General features: G+C 34.0%; 1 protein-coding gene across 1 annotated transcript in view; it reads right to left on the bottom strand.

The window, feature by feature from the left end:
- The window catches only part of LOC124357511 (laminin subunit gamma-1), a 505622-nt gene that overhangs the window by 286017 nt on the left and 202318 nt on the right, over window positions 1-17287 (bottom strand). The gene's annotated exons all lie outside the window — the stretch shown is intronic.

Raw genomic sequence — 17287 nt, 5'->3', positions numbered from 1 at the left:
ATTAGCGAAGTTTATCACTCGTGGGACTGGAAAAATTGTATTTCTGTCTATCAAAAATAACTGATTTGTAGACTTAAAGTTATGCATGTGGTTTCATTTTAAAATGAAGAAAACAGAGTTCGATGTCACTCCATGTGATTTGGCATTAGCAAATATTTTTAAATTACTCTTATGGGCAACTTTATGACGGCAATGAGAAAAATAACAGAATAAATCAAATTTAAAACAAACTCAATACACCCGTAGGAGTTTTAAACATGTGAAATTTCTGTATTACCTAATTATCACAACAGATACAGCATCATTTTAAAGCGACTTTGTGTGTAGACAAGAACAAAAATGTGAATGTATCATGTGGCAAGATAATATGTCGAGATGGATTTCATATCCAGACTTTGCATCTTCCGTGCAACTTCTACAAGAATGCGTTCTATGATGTGTAATATTTTTGTGCCAACTTCTTTTTTCAATCATTTTCTGTTGAAGGACATCTCGAGAATGAAATGAGCTATGGATTTGAAATTTTGCATACAACCTCAGTGAAACCTGTTACGACACGTAGTAAGGCCTACTCTGATCTTGTAATTCCTTAAGGTACATACGTATTATATCGACTACACTATTATTATTTTAAAACAACATATTTGGTAATTTAGAAGAACTTAAGGTACCTTACAACAGTTAACTTAATTGTTGTTAAGGTAACTGCCCACAATAGACGGCCTGTGTTATCTTATCGCAATACCTGTCCCTTCCCCCCCTGGTCAAGGTTCAGCGACCGGCCGCTCCAGCGATAACTGCCAGTGCATGTTTCGCTGTGCATCGCGTCGATTGTAACTAATTGTTGTGTGTTCTTGTTGGTTATTCTCGTCTGTGTTAACAGTGCATTGTTGTAATGGGTGGCCGAATTAAAATTTGGGATTTGCCTAGCAGTGAAGAGGGGGCAATAAGGTTTTTGCAGGACTAAGAGTTGCTACATAAATGTAAAAAGGTAGCATTTTGGGTGGTGGAGTGTGATCAAGAATAAAAACAAGTTTCGTGTGTTTTTTCCAATAAAGAGTTTAGTTTTTGTTTGGTAATGTTTGTTTTTGTTGAATTTTTGTGTTTGGAGAAATGTAGGGGTGTGGTCGAAATAAGACGTAAGATCAATTTTAAGTGTAGTCTGTGTGAAAAGTTTAATAGTAAAGCATTACTAAATCTTCTATTAAATATACATGCTGATACTACACAACATACATCCTACTTACTACAGGATAGAGAGGTTGTAACTGAGTTTTTCACTTCATATTAATATATGATATTATATATTAATATTAATATAATAACACAAAAACACACACCCAAGTGCACGCTCGATTGTTGTAACTTGTAGTTTAATTTGTTGCAGTTGTTTTAATTTTATGTAAAAATGTAAACCGTTTAAATGAATACAAATACATGCTTCATTTAAATACGCTAATCATAATTAACCAATTTAACTGACTCAACCCAAAATAATACGTTTATAAAAATAATCCAATGCATAAATTGTTTAATGGAGTGAATATTAATCATAAAATATTGAGGACCTGACTCATTTGTATGCAAATGTGACAGATGCATTTTGAATAAACCACTACCATTGCATTTGTTTGTGGTTATACCTCGCCATTGCATTTACATATTGTTTTGTGAGAGCCGTTGTATATATTATTGTTTTATTAGTGGCCATTAAAAGTTTTACAACTGATGTTTCAAATGGTGTACAACCAAATAAAAAGGAATACATTTATAGCTTCCAGGAACAAATTAATTTCATGTTACAGTAGGAATTTCAATTTTGTGTTGTTTCATTTAATGCAATTATTTTAGAGTAATCCATTCCAAAATATATTGCAAGTATTACAAGACAATCGTTATTAATATACATTTAATAAAAAGGAGGACTGTGCCATTACAACTCGAATTAATCACGTACCTTTTATTAGAAGAATAAACTAGTGTCTTCAAAAATGCTTACCTGGAAAAAAACAAAAATTGTTTTATAATTTATTGAGTAAAACCACAAATATATATATATATATATATATATTTCTTGTATTAAACACTCACAGTAATCACAAGTATTCTAAGGTTATATTAATTTATGAGAAAAATTGTTGCCATTTACAGCTAAGATGTAACATATTCTAGAACTAGGTTAAAATAGGAACGAAAATTAACCCCTATGAATATTACTATAATAACATTGTTTTATAGAAATTGCTTTTGCAACACAAACGTATTCATGGCAACACAATTTAAAATCATTAATTTTATAACATGATATACAAAAATAAGACTTTAAATATATATTATTGAAGTAATTCTTAACAATTAAATAGAATCTGTTTCATAGTTTCATTTGCAATATTAAGTATAAAGTAAGGAAGAAGTATTATATTTTTAGTATTTCTATACTTTATCTCTGAAATGTACGTTAAGAGTTGGAAAGTCATGTGAAACACTGGTAAGCTTCTTGGACGTAAATCCGGATCTGTCATTCTTCAACACATCAATTACCTCACACAAAATGTACTAAACCTATTAGCAAGGATTGTGTAAAAATAAAATAATAATGGCTAATAAAACTTTAATATAAACTACAGTAAAATTGGTAATACTATCAATCATGTGTATAAATAAATATAATACATACATACTTCGTCTAGATGACTAATACACAGGACAGCAAAAACCATTTTTACATCACTACAAAATTAGTTAATAATATCAGAAACAATAACATGAATTAAAAAAATAATTTACTTATATCAAATAAGGTTTGGAGGACTTTGAAATGGATTTTTAAATATAATAGAATAGTGATCACAGTAGAAATGTCAACGCATGTCATCGCACACATACCAATTATAAAGAAATCTATACTAAAATATGAGGTATAAATAGTTTTTTTATCTTCATAAATTTTGTTGTGTTTCATTTTTGTACTCGTAAAATAATTATTTGGTTTGAAATGTGGTATGAAGTGTATATTTTGGAAAACAAGATTCATCGTAAGAATATTTTTTATGTAAATCAACATGGTTCTCTGTTTGAGTATAGGCTAAACAATTTTCTGTAATACGTATACTCTTTTCGGAAAAAAGTGTAGATTGTCAATATTTGTATTTACGATGGAGTATGTCACAATTAGTGTAAATTTGTATAAATAAATATCAGAAAAAAGGAATAAAAATAATAGATGGTAAAATCTTTTTACAAACCCACATAACAAGCTAGTATGTATAGGACTTTGTTGAAGACTTAGACATATACGATATTTTCAGTGAAACTAGGCGAATAGGATTATTTACATCGACGCATCCGAATCAGGAACGGCAAGTGCTCGGAGAATTCTCGAAAGTTAAGAACTGAAAATGGTTTTTGATCATAAATCACCCTCTGGATAAATTTAAATACATTTAATTAAAAATGTCCAGAATACGACATGCGGATCAGATATTACATCGTTTAGTATAAACATCGATGTTTAAAATTAAACAACTTTCGACACAAATCAATCGTTACCGAAAGTACAAAAATTGTACATACAATAACTACACTTTAAAAATAAGATAGAACCATGACGACTAATATGAGGAAATGAGTTTTTTGCGAACCCTTGCAGAAATTGGACAGTGTGCAATCATTTCCAAACAAAAGTTCATAAGGTTGCATACTGATAACAGTACTTCTTATCTATATACAGCTATTTCATTAAGTTGACTGAATTTAACTGCCATTACCTTAAGATGAAAAGTACTTTTAAAACAAAAATATTATTATTACGGTTCCAAATTATGTGTATACGGATATATATATATATATATATATATATATATATATATATATATATATAAATGAAATATAGTTTATAAAACAAGAGCCAATTTACACTCTATAGGCACACAACCTGTTTTTATTGAAACTATAAGTGGAATTTTTGCTAAGGCAAAAAATGTATCGTCATTCGCGCCCATTTTGATGGAGAACGAAAAATGAGGGTACCGAAAGGGTTTCAAATTATAAAACGATAATTTTTTCCAGATTATATTTTTTCTGCCTTGAAACAACCATTAGACACTTAAATAGATATACCGCTAGATAAGAATAAGAATAATAGAAAACTAGATCACGGGTTTGGTATTTGCCGCTCTGAGGAATTGTATAGTTAGCTGAGGTTGATTCAACTTTGTTTACACGCCTGAGAGCTAAGTTTGTCAATGTAAGGAAAATTCGAACTTATATGATATCAAACAATGGCAATAATGTTAACAATGGTTCTCTAGACAAATACCTAGATTGTTGGAACAAAGGCACACCTAGCCTTTGAAAGGTATGTTCATATCGACTGACAACAATCCAATGTAGTAATTTCAGGATCATGTGACACAAAACTGTAAATTCCAGATATCAACAGAGAAGTTACTACTCAGAACAACTAATAGTAGATCCTCGAGCCAGATCCTCCCACATATTGTCTGCTGTAACGCTCATGTAAGGAGGAGGAGGGGAGGAGGTTTATCATATTGCACAGCAAGCTTATCTTGCCGCCATCTGATCTGCCTGCGGCCAGTATTGTGGAGGGCGGGATAATCCAATCACAGAGTTGTGTGAAACTTCCGCCAGAGGCGCCACTGCACATCACAACCACAGTGATATAGATATAAACACCTCTCTGCTACGGTCTACGGCCCTAATGGGAGATAAGATCACAGCTAATATGTGCTTTTTCCATACCAAACAGTTTGTTCGTGCTGTAAAACTAAATATAGTTATAAGATAGGGTTACATAAACCTGGCAAGAGGTACTGTAAAGAAATACAATAGAGGGAGACAAATCCCAATAAAGTCTTATCTTCTTGGAACAATGTGTGTAATATAAATTTAAATGTCACACAATTCCCAATCCTCAATGCTTTAACTTTTGAACAGTTAGTGTTAAAATCTCCTTAGATCAAATGTAATATTTATGATCTGTGGATCGTTTTGATGTAGCCTATTCAACATTACCCTTGTTTCCTCAAACTGGGGGAAGCGCGTACAAAAAATTTTGATGAGATGATCCATTGAAGAGATGCACCTGGAAAACAATTTTAAGGAATGAATTGCAAAAGAGGTGTGAAAAAAGGAGTTTACGGTTCGGTTACCGTAAGTACAGTAAGATATTGTCCAAACCGACATTAGTTAGTAGCCCTTAGCAAAATATTCCCCAAAGCAATGATCGTTTGAGTCGGTACGAGCGGAAACCTCCACACGATGATCGCAAAGTAAAATCACCCTCATAGAGATCAGTACTTGAATCGCTCCACGTAAAATAACCGAAAAACCATAATCGCTTGAGGCGCTCCAATCAAACCACCCCTCAACATGATGGCTACTTGAATCGATCCAACTAAAACATTCCCGATCGATGATTGCTTGAGTCACTCAGACAAAACACCCACCATATCGATGAATCACTCACCTGAATCTCTCCAAGTAAAATATTCCCCAAAAGCGATAATCGTTTGAGTCACTCCGATTAAAAGACACCTAAAACCCTGATCACTTGAGCCGCCCAAGCAACACAACCACTACAGCGATGATGACCTGAGTCGCTCCAAGCAAAACACTCACTGAGCGATGATCGTTTGTCTCTTCAATCGAAAGATCAACCCTTTCCTCTCTAAAAATATGGTACGCAGCAGCCACTTTGAGCAAAAAAAGGTGAAAAGTACCAAGTGATATTTGATACTGTACTTCGAATGATTCCCCTTGTGACCGTTTGTTTAGGCCGTCGCAAACTGGGCTCGTGGAAATAGTCTATCGAGGAATTTTACATCGTTTCTTACTCCAGCGGTTGGAACTCTAAAACCACTGAGGGTCATTGTATTCCCTACACGAGAGGTTTTATATTTGTGTCAACCACAACACATCTATTTTTTTCAACATATTCTTATATAATGCATTCTTTAATTAGAAAATGCAGAAAATACTGTTTAACCATTTTCATTCTGATAAAGAATTTGCATTTAAAAGTAAAGTTTAAATGTGATATCATGATAAAATTCAAAAATAAAAATAAGTTTATCTTTTGTAAGTAGCGTAAGTTAATTTAAAATTCAGCAAACAAGACGGAATGGATATTATCACTAAGAGACATTAACATCAATGATATTACACAAGAAGCTCCTCAAAGTTGTAAAACATCTTGAAGCCAGTCGGCTTCTCATTATAAGCTGTGCAACTACGTTAATTGGATTGTGTTAACTGGAAGTTGGCGGGGGAGTTTCTCTGACGATCTCAATAGCTACACGAAAGTTGTTATAATATACTATTTTTAAATAAAAAGATTTCTTATGGGTTTAAAAATAATAATATTCAACGCAATTCATAGCTATACATAGTTATTGTGTTGTAGATTAACAAGGAACAGTATAATTATTTAAAGTCATACCTTTAAAATCACGTACTACACTCAGGTTATGTATACATTATTGATTTTGTTAATGATATTAATTGCCCTCACTTCGCTTTAAAGAGAAATAGCGTTAGCTAATTGTGTTGTTATTACATAATTGATAGTACCTGAGCGTTATCGCTGAGTTAGGATAAAGCAAGCCCTAGGAACTGTTCGATTACAAGTTCGCAACTTTACGTCACCCCAAAACGATATCAGTTTAACACTATATTAGCCTTACACGCTATCGGTCCAACATGACATTAGTCCGGCATGGTATCAGCTCAACACGATATCAGTCCGACACATAATCAGCTAGATACGCTATCAGCCTTACACGTTATCAGTCCAAAATTACATTAGTCTGACACGGTATCAGCTCAACACGATATCAGTCCAACAGGTAATCAGCTAGATACGATATCAGTCCAAAACGGCATGAATCCTAAACACTATCAGCTCAACATACTAGCTTTCCGGTACACTATCAGACTAGCACGGTATTAGTCTGAAACACTATCAGTCCGGCATGCTGTGTGCCGAACTGTATATTCATAGTTATGTATATTTCTTATTATCCATCAATATTCGTACATTGCAAATAATAAAATACTACTAGCTACATCGGTTATATTACTCGCGAAATGCTAATAAATACTCAATAATGATTACAGACAAAGATTTAATTGGATAATATTAAACAATAAAATTAATGATTTGTTTCATATGTAAACTTAGAACTAAATTTACTTAGGTGACGAGAGAAAATATTTTTATATTAATGTTAGTTTTTACATTTCTATGTTCACAGTGTAAACTCCATTTCCGCATATTGGTTACATAAAATATTTATTTATAATATAAAAATTACATCTAGAATATTTTTCATATATCATAAAGAATTATGAAACCACGGTAGAAATGCCAATCCCCTTATTTTCTGTATAAGGATATGTTCGGAAATGTAAATAAAACCGAAATACCGCTAGATTATTTTACTGATTTGGAAGTAGATCCAGACAAAGTTATATCTTCCAACGACAATCACTTATCCGAGGAATGCCGGGATTCTTATCCGAAAAGGAATTGGCTATAAAGTCCCAGTTATATTACGCGGTTACAAATACGCGTGGAGTTGCGGATAACAAAAAGTAAGTACGTAATAAAAATCAATCGCGCAAAGAGAACAGTTTTGGGACAGATTTTTTTCTTGTTACTCGTATAATGTTCCAAAAACTCAAACGGTCAAAAATTAAAGTAACGGTCGACTCAATACATACGTTATGTCTATTCTTCGGTAGTTATCGACACGTCCGTCCGTATATACGGATGTTGGAATTCTTCGGTAGTTATCGCGAAGACCGTATATACAGACGTTAGAATTCTTCGGTAGTTATCGACACGTCCGTCCGTATATACGGACGTTGGAATTCTTCGGTAGTTATCGACACGTCCGTCCGTATATACAGACGTTGGAATTCTTCGGTAGTTATCGACACGTCCGTCCGTATATACGGACGTTGGAATTCTTTAGTAGTTATCGACACGTCAGTATATACGGACGTTGGAATTCTTCGGTAGTTATCGACACGTCCGTCCGTATATACGGACGTTGGAATTCTTTACTAGTTATCGACACGTCAGTATATACGGACGTTAGAATTCTTCGGTAGTTATCGACACGTCCGTCCGTATATACGGACGTTGGAATTCTTTACTAGTTATCGACACGTCAGTATATACGGACGTTAGAATTCTTCGGTAGTTATCGACACGTCCGTCCGTATATACGGACGTTGGAATTCTTTAGTAGTTATCGACACGTCAGTATATACGGACGTTAGAATTCTTCGGTAGTTATCGACACGTCCGTCCGTATATACGGACGTTGGAATTCTTTAGTAGTTATCTACACGTCCGTATATACGGACGTTAGAATTCTTAGGTAGTTATCGACACGTCTGTCCGTATATACGGACGTTGGAGTTCTTTGGTAGCTATCGCGACCGTCGTATATACGGACGTTGGCATTCTAGAGTAGTATCGCGTTGTCCGTATATAAATACGTTCACACTAAAAGGATTAAATATAATATCTATATTTTCGTTATGAAACTGAGAAGAGACGCTCTGTATTTGGTGACGTAGGCAGAGTACACAATGCTGGAGCAATATTGCTGTACTCTCTTTGAAGTTTGGTTATTTGGATTCAGACTGCCGCAGAAATGAACTCCACCTACAATTATTGCATATGCAACATTTCATTTCTGTTCAGCGACCGGAGTACCAGTGACTGTTTTAAATGTTTCCTCACTTAATAAAAATCTTCATATTTTGACGCCGCAACGACCTGGTCTAGATGTTACTACAGGACCAATTTGCTGATGGAAATCCATAAGTAAGTTTACTTCTGAAAGACTGTTAGATTTTCAACCACATTTTAAACTGAATATAATATGTACGGTACGAAATTAAAAAATTAAAAACAATATGAAAAAACAAACTTTTCAGAATTTAAAAAATGTACTTCACAATTAATAGTAATCATTTTTATCGCAGAAAAATGCTAATATTGTACATTAATATTCAGGAGATTTAAAATTTTATTTGATTTTTATGTGTTTCACACACTCGGTCACTTTCTCCACGTTTTTCTCAGAATCGTTAGTAATATACTAAGTATGTCACACCATGTATCGCGTAATAATCCTCGATGAGGTTGCATGGAAAGATTCAAATGAATAACTCATTTTAATAGGATTTATGTACTATGTCACACGTTAATTATTCTGCGATTTTTTCATTGCTATCAGGGTTACCCTTGTAAAATATTCGTTAAAGCTCAGCCAAATACCATGGAAAAAATGCACTATCATCGAACTTAGCTTATATAGAAATGAAACGCCTTGCAAAAAGTCTGTACGTCAGTTTGTTCTGGAGATATCGTGCGAACTGACAGGCAGAAATGAAATTCTTCCAACCTCTTAAGTGATTGGCTTCGGTAACACCCATCCAATTAGTATTTGTATTCTCTTTTAGATGTCGTTATTTGTAGTTTTAATCCATTAAACGTTTGCAACAATCATATTAATTAATCCAACATATAATTAATCTTTAAGGATGTTGAAGTAAAACTGTGTCCAAAGGATAATGCTTCCATTAACATTCTTTCTCACAGAGTTTGGTGCCCATAAAGCGTGAAACGCGACTTATCCTGAGCTCTCCGAGAATAATTCTCTGACGTAGTTACAAGCGACAACTCATTGTACAACCTCTACTCGTAAAAGCCATGGGTTACTCTCTAACTTACTCATAACCGTTGTCGCCAATTTTATACTTAATCCAATACATAATTAATCTTTAAGGATGTCGAAGTAAAACTGTGTCCAAAGGATAATGCTTCCATTAACATTCTTTCTCACTGAGTTTGGTGCCAATAAAGCGTGAAACACGACTTATCCTGAGCTCTCCGAGAATAATTCTCTGACGTAGTTTCAAGCGACAACTCATTGTACAACCTCTACTTATAAAAGCCATGGGTTACTCTCTAACTTACTCATAACCGTTGTCGCTAATTTTATACTTAATCCAATACATAATTAATCTATAAGGATGTCGAAGTAAAACTGTGTCCAAAGGATAATGCTTCCATTAACATTCTTTCTCACAGAGTTTGGTGCCCATAAAGCGTGAAACACGACTTATCCTGAGCTCTCCGAGAATAATTCTCTGACGTAGTTTCAAGCGACAACTCATTGTACAACCTCTACTCGTAAAAGCCATGGGTTACTCTCTAACTTACTCATAACCGTTGTCGCCAATTTTATACTTAATCCAATACATAATTAATCTTTAAGGATGTCGAAGTAAAACTGTGTCCAAAGGATAATGCTTCCATTAACATTCTTTCTCACAGAGTTTGGTGCCCATAAAGCGTGAAACGCGACTTATCCTGAGCTCTCCGAGAATAATTCTCTGACGTAGTTTCAAGCGACAACTCATTGTACAACCTCTACTCATAAAAGCCATGGGTTACTCTCTAACTTACTTATAACCGTTGTCGCCAATTTTATACTTAATCCAATACATAATTAATCTTTAAGGATGTCGAAGTAAAACTGTGTCCAAAGGATAATGCTTCCATTAACATTCTTTCTCACAGAGTTTGGTGCCCATAAAGCGTGAAACGCGACTTATCCTGAGCTCTCCGAGAATAATTCTCTGACGTAGTTTCAAGCGACAACTCATTGTACAACCTCTACTCATAAAAGCCATGGGTTACTCTCTAACTTACTCATAACAGTTGCCGCCTATTACCTTCTCAACACTAATCTCCATAATACCTGTGAAATATAGTTTACTGTTATCGACTAGCTGTTTGTAGGCTATGCTTGGTATTAATACATATGTATAATCGGAAAAGAAGAAGATTGATTTTGTGGTAGCGGAAATATTAATAATTTATTTCTTATGAAATGTACATGTAATCAAAATCTCAGAAACAAATTGAGTTACGAAAACAATGTTAGTTAAGAAATGTTTAATAAATGTTATAAGCACTCCTAGACACTTTATTTATTTCTTTTAGTCCATAAATAAAAAAAATTTTATAATTCATTAAAAAAGCCGCCATATTGAAATGAAAAGGCGTCCCGATCTGGAGCAGGGACGGATTTGGGCTCTGAGAATCCATGTTTGATGCAGTTATTTGGAAATTTTCCTTAAGTAATACCATGAGAACAATTTCGATTGGGTAATTTTTTATAAAACATCTACTTAATTAGGATTTCCACCACTATACTTTAAAGTAAGTGTTAATAAATTACTCATTACAAATTCAGTAAATTAACTCATAACTTTGTTTACATTTCTTACATTCATCCGTTCTCAAGCGGGTACATATGCTTTAACAGGAATATGCATGTAGAAGAGTGATAAATTCTAAATAAACCCATTATGGGGTATATAGGTTTTGGTTAGACTCCGTAATGTGTTCTCAAAACGTGATTATGAAAAAAAAAATACTTTATTTGAACATAATATAACAGTACGAATTAGGAACTTACGACCATTCATAGTTTAAAGTACTACATTATTGGCGATATGTGGTTTGGAAGGATAATAGGGTTTTGGACATTTGCCATCGTTATATGTTACAAATTGTATAACATCACGTTTCGCGTATTGCAATCTATGCTCTTCGTCAGGTGTAAAAAAGTTTAATGCATAAAAAAGAACTTAAACCCTCCACTGCTACACTGTAAAATTGAGTAGTTAAAAAATCACCAAATCAGTAGTCTGTCGGAATAACGTCATACGTTTTACCATAACACCGCCATTTTAAGTGAGGCAGGATAATATGCTTGGCACATTTTCCAATGAAATCTGTTTCCTCACCATAATATCTTGGTTGTTTTGGTTTAATCCCAATAGAACTCAGGAGTAAACAATGAAAAAATCGAATCCCAATAAAAAACAACAATTTTGATACACAAGACAATCAGGCAGCGGTATGATGAAGCCGTCATCCCTAACGGAACTAAGTAACGACGCGGAAGTTTAGCAGAATTCCCCTTGTTTGCTATTTGGTAAACTGTTACAAGTTCTATTAATAACCCATGCACGTGCGCTCCCCCCCCCCCCCCCCCCCACTATACATGCAGCAGACTTCTGGAGACAACACAGTCTTTTGTTCTTATTTTACATTTCTGCAGATGCTGAGTAAAAAATAACACTGATAGTCATCTTGGATCCAAAAATGTTAGTTTTTTAAGTATTTCTTACAAATAAATTAACCCGAAATTAAAATAGTTATAAACAGTTAAAACAAATTGTATAAACAGGATTTATACAGGACATGGATAATATAAAGTGAGATTATTTTAATACCAAAGTGTCTAAGAGTTTATGTTAACTTTAAACTACTATAATACAAACATACAAATGAATTTTTCAAAAATCTTTATTCTGTAAACAATTTGATTACGTTACTAAAGGGTTTTGTCACTATCAAATATAATATTATATATTAACACTCGGTGTAGGAGTGCTCAGGATCGAGTGGTCTAAAACATAAGACTGGGTCTATGAGTAGCACCTTAAGGACCCCCAAAATGATTTTGAATTAAACATGAAACATTAATTCGATACTGAGGGTAAAAATATTAAATTCTCATTAGTTGTGATTGGGTTGAAAGAAGAATGAACCTCTGGTTGATTTACCACAGGAAAGTTTACCGGAGAAGTTTTACAAGCTCTCGGGTTCGAGCATTAGCAAAATCTGAGACCGGCAAATTGGGTATCAGGCGGAGTGATTATGGTGGCGGGTTCTAATGACAGAGGCGGTGGACGGTTGTTTGCACACTCGCTCGCTCGGCTCGAGTTACGGCGGGCGTGCAGGGCGCGAACCTCTCTCCCGCGGGCGTGTCATTATCAGAGGATCGATTGATTTAATGGCGAAACTGCCTATCCTGCCATCACAAGCACAGCACAGGTGTTCAGCGCCTCCCCAGACTGTGGAACATCTTCACCTCCGATCTTTACTTACAAGCGATCATATTGATGAATATGACAGATAATATGACTATCAAGGTGTACTAAATGTAGCTAATCCCACAGGCACAGCACAGGTGTTCAGCGCCTCCCCAGACTGTGGAACATCTTCACCTCCGATCTTTACTTACAAGCGATCATATTGATGAATATGACAGATAATATGACTATCAAGGTGTACTAAATGTAGCTAATCCCACAGGCACAGGTACATGTGTTCAACGCCTCCCTCGACTGCCATGAGACATGAGGTATAAGAGGCAACTCCTCTTAAAAGTAGGCCTACTCACCAAAAAGAATTAAGACGTATGTTTTGCGTAGGATTTAAAAATGATAACCTATTTTTGTGAACTGAGAATTAGAAAATTAATATTTGCTATATCTGCAAGGATTTATATTACCAGTGACTGAGTAGAGAACTAAATTATTTGGATTTATAATAATTAGAAACAAATTAATACACATTTATAAACGTGAAATATTCTGAAATTCATAGTTGTTGTGAGAACATAGTAAAGTTCGATACAACCAACGCTATAACTAGTTTCGCTTGTGTTCCATAATGAACGTGATATATCTGTACCTACTGAAAGCTTTATACCTGATGTAACATTATAATCATTTTAAGACAGGTTATAAATTTGCTTCAGATAACCGTATACGTATAGCTACTGAAAGATTTATGCTCATTAAAATAATTCAATCCTTTTAAGACGTCATAACCTCATTCGTGAAAATTCAGAATCAGAATCAGAATATCTTTATTGTCATTTGTCAATATTACAATTGCTATAGACAACGTCAATATAACTAATATAATAAATAAAAATGTTATAAGGCTACTTAGTTTATTTGAATGTCATTAACTGATATAATATATTGAACTAATTCGTACAGTGTATTTGTCAATTTAGAAAAATGTAACTGTAGTATTAGTAAATACATAACAAAATAAATAGTTGAAACAATGAATTAAATTACAACTAATCAACAACTCCATTCCAGGCCTAAGGAAGGTAACAATTCGTAGCAAAAAATTCTTAAAGGGAATAAAATGCCTTACTTATAAGCCAGTTCGACAGTTTAGCTGCGAATGGTTGAAGTTCTAAGCTTCTAAACGTTTGAGGTAATTTGTTAAAACATTTAATTTGTAAATATTTATGGCTAACTAATGTTTTCCTAAGTCTAGAGGAAGGTGCAACAATATCCCGAGCTCCCCTAGTGTCATAATCATGAATTTCATCAAAGCAGATAAAGTCTTCAAAATTCTCCTTTACATATATTACATTTTGAAATATGAAAATGCCAGGAACAGTCATTATATTGTAGTCAATAAAGCGTTGTTTACAATCATCTTGATAACCCAAATTGGCTAAAATTCTTACTGCCTTTCTTTGCCACGCAAAAACTTGACTGGCACCCCTACTGTTACCCCAGAGCATTGAGGCATAACGTAAGTGTGAGTGAAAGTCACTGAAATAAGAAGAGAGCAACATATTTCTACCAACACAGTTTTGTAATTTACGTAACAGAAAACAAGCCTTAGATAGTTTAGAAATTACTGAGTTAGTTTGAGCTTCCCATGATAGTTTTTGATCTAATGTTACTCCAAGTAATTTCACTGGCTTAATACAGCTCTCTGCTATGTGCAACTTTTTTAATGTGAAACAAATTGTTTCAGTTTTATCCCCATTGACTTTAAGATGGTTGACATCAAACCACGAGTTTGCAATTTCCATCACTCGGTCACTTTGTGCTTCCACTTCTTGGAAAACTTTGCCCAGTAACATGCATTTGGAAAAAAGAAGTGTCATCTGCATATAGAATAGTCTTACATGGAATATTGGTTGGCAGATCATTTATATACATAATAAACAAGAGTGGGCCCAAAACTTATATATATAAAATTATATATAACAATTATATATATACTGAAAGTTTTATGCTTGATTTAAACCTTTTAAGACATGTCATCAATTTGCTTCAGATGACCATTACCTACTGAAAGCCTTACACTCAATAAAACATTCCAATTATTTTAAGAGCTCATAACTTCGTTCATGATAATTCCGTACTCACTAAAGTCTGTATTCCTAATAAAACATTTTAATTCTTTTAAGATATGTCATAAAATTTCTTGAAATAACCGTATAAACACTGAAAGGTTTATGCCTAATAGAAAATTCCAATACTTTTAAGATGTCATAACTTTGTTCGTGGTAATTCTATACATACTGAAATCCGTATGCCTAATAAAACATTTTACCCTTTTAAGACACGTCATAAACTTTCTTCAGATGACCGTATACCTACTGAAAGCTTAACATTTAATAAAACATTTAAATTATTTTAAATTACTTCGTTCATGATAATTCTATACAAACTGAAATCTTTACGCCTCATAAAACATTTAATCCTTTTAAGACAGGGCATACATTTTATTCAGATTACCGTGTACCAACTGTTTTATGATCTATAAAACATCTCAATATTTTTTTATTTTAAGACATGTCTTAAATACGTTCGAGATAACTCAAAACATACTGAGAGCTAACAAAACATTTAAGGTATACCATTGATTCACACATCATTGAAGACAAGTCACTACATATGTTGTACAAAACTGGAATTTTCATTTTAAACAGTTTTTATTAGTTGGGGATGAACAATTTATGTTTTTGTATCTTCAGGATAATTAAATTAAAAGAATTTGATTTTAAAACAAAAATATTATCCCAATTGAACTCCGACTGGACGACCTTTAAACGCCCGTTTATCCACATTGGTGCAGAAGTAAGCCGCGATTACTATGCATGACGTCACGACAACGTACAAGTAGGGTACTCCGGGGAGAGAGGCATGAGTTACATATTACAGACGGGGGACGTAGCGGCATGTCGTCGCTCTTGTTAGCTCAACGTATTGCGTGTACATGTTGGAAATGAAATAGAATATTTGAAACGTAGCTGGAATAGTAACCACCTCACCATGTCATGCCGTACATTAATCTGTTGCTTCTACCGAGGGGCGGACTGTCTTGTGTGTCATACATTTGAAACTATTGATTGAAAAAACTAGCTACTACTATATACGAGTATCTGTAGTACGCCATTGCTAAATTACTAATGGCGCAATGTAGCGGGTACAACGGTTATCGCAAGATAAGCGAATCAAGCAACGTCGAGCGTGGCTGCTGCTTGGATGGTTGACCGACCGCTGAGCGATCCTGTCCTTGCAAGCAGCCAGTCTGCCAGTCTGCCGTTGGTGGTTTCGATGATACCAAGCCGTTGGTCCCCAGGTTAAGTGTTAGAGAGGGCTTCTTAGCCCTAACTACGCCTGGTTAAAAAAGATATCTTTACTTTTTAATTTTTTTACTTACATAATTTACCCTTGAAATCTAAAAATCCTTGGTAAGTGTCTTTGAATTTGAACTTTATTTATCATTGTACAAAGTCATAAAAATATTGAATTTGGACAATAACTACTTATTTAGTTAGTAGTTTGGTTGGCTTTTCCCGTTTAATCCATAATAGTGCCAATCTTTACAGTGTTGATCATCGAAAATAAATATTAAAACTGTTACCAAAAGGTGAATTTTTTTATACAACTAAAGACAACACGAATGTTGAGTTTAGTTTTAACTTCTGTTAATAGTGCAGTGTCTACAATCTGACGCTGTCCAAAAAAGTCGGTGACAAAAAAGCTCAAAACTAACCCTGCATCGTTTCGACGTCAGAGATACCTAGAGTACAAAAATGTAATCTAGATGATGAGGTGTTCTCATTTTCTCATAATGTGCATGATTGCACTAAAGACAATGAAATTTATTAGCTTTATTAACTAAATTTATGGATCCTTAGTAATTTTATATATCAACAGCTCTTGCTGCCAGAAATGTTCGATTCAAAATTCAAGCTAATAGAAGAAGTGTTAGAAACGTTTTTATTGACGTCTGTACATAGTGTATGACACTTATAAAACTGCAATTGGATTAAACTGAATCAACTTTTGTGATGTCCAATTTACAATTTCTTTTAGTTTTTATAAAATAACTTTTGCCTAGTGTTAATATTACGATCTTAATGCATTCGTAAACAGCCACAAAGCGAATAATTTCTACATTAATGATTTTCGCCTGCGGTACCACAGAGCACTGAAGACTGATAGAATCAACAGTTGATGCAAAACCAGAAAAGCGGACTTCAAAAGCCAAACAACGGAGCATTGTAATCCTCCATCAAGTCTACTTTCAAATTTTACCACATTTTACATC

The sequence above is a fragment of the Homalodisca vitripennis genome, chromosome 1 (genome assembly GCF_021130785.1).
Source record: "Homalodisca vitripennis isolate AUS2020 chromosome 1, UT_GWSS_2.1, whole genome shotgun sequence".
Lineage (NCBI taxonomy): Eukaryota > Metazoa > Arthropoda > Insecta > Hemiptera > Cicadellidae > Homalodisca > Homalodisca vitripennis.
Note: the sequence above shows the minus strand (reverse complement) of the source record. Positions and strands in the feature narration are given on the sequence as shown.